Here is an 811-nt window from a genome sequence, read left to right as displayed (position 1 = left end):
TCTCTCGGGTACTTGATGTCATTCCTTACATTCCAAAATTTGTGAAGTCAGAATTGGACAAAAGGGCACTTTTAAAACGTTTCTCTATGGAGCTTTAGCATTTTTCAATATCAGAAGGACTCTGGAAAGATGGAAAAATAAAATAGAGAAACTGGCACTGGGAAGGTGGCTCAGTGGTAGAGTGCTTGCCTTGCAAGCATGAGGCCCTGGGTTCAATTCCTCAGCACCACATATTCAGAAAAGGCCGGATTTGAGGCCTAAGCTGAAGTGATAGAGCGTTGTTCTACAGCTGAAGAACTGGGGGACAGTGCCCTGGTCCAGATTTGAGGCCCCACAACAAAAAGAAAGAAAGGAAGAAAGAAAGAAAGAAAGAAAGAAAGAAAAAATGAATGAAAGAAAGAAAGAAAGAAAGAAAGAAAGAAAGAGAGAAAGAAACCACAACAGTCCTTTTCAGCTGGCTTACTGTCAGTCCTTTTGACGTATGATGACAAATTACCAGACACTGAATTGCTTATAAACAACAAATTTATTTCTCCATTCTGGAGCGTGTAGGTCCAAGATTACAATGCCAGCATAGTCAGGATTTTTTATTTCTGAGTGAGGCCCTGTTTTAAAGTTCAGGAGTGAAATCTATTTGGTTTTGTTTATTTAAATCCAATTCATGAAGTTTTGCTTGCATGACTTAATTACCATCCATGTACACACAAAGGCCCACTTCTATAACCTTACATTTGAGATAGAATTTTGATATGTGAAACTGGATGAAGGGAGTAAATGAATGTACTGTACATATACATTCTTTTCTTTCCCT

The sequence above is a fragment of the Dipodomys spectabilis genome, unplaced genomic scaffold, assembly GCF_019054845.1.
Source record: "Dipodomys spectabilis isolate Male_0828 unplaced genomic scaffold, ASM1905484v1 ptg000065l, whole genome shotgun sequence".
Lineage (NCBI taxonomy): Eukaryota > Metazoa > Chordata > Mammalia > Rodentia > Heteromyidae > Dipodomys > Dipodomys spectabilis.
This window is presented reverse-complemented; position numbering follows the sequence as displayed.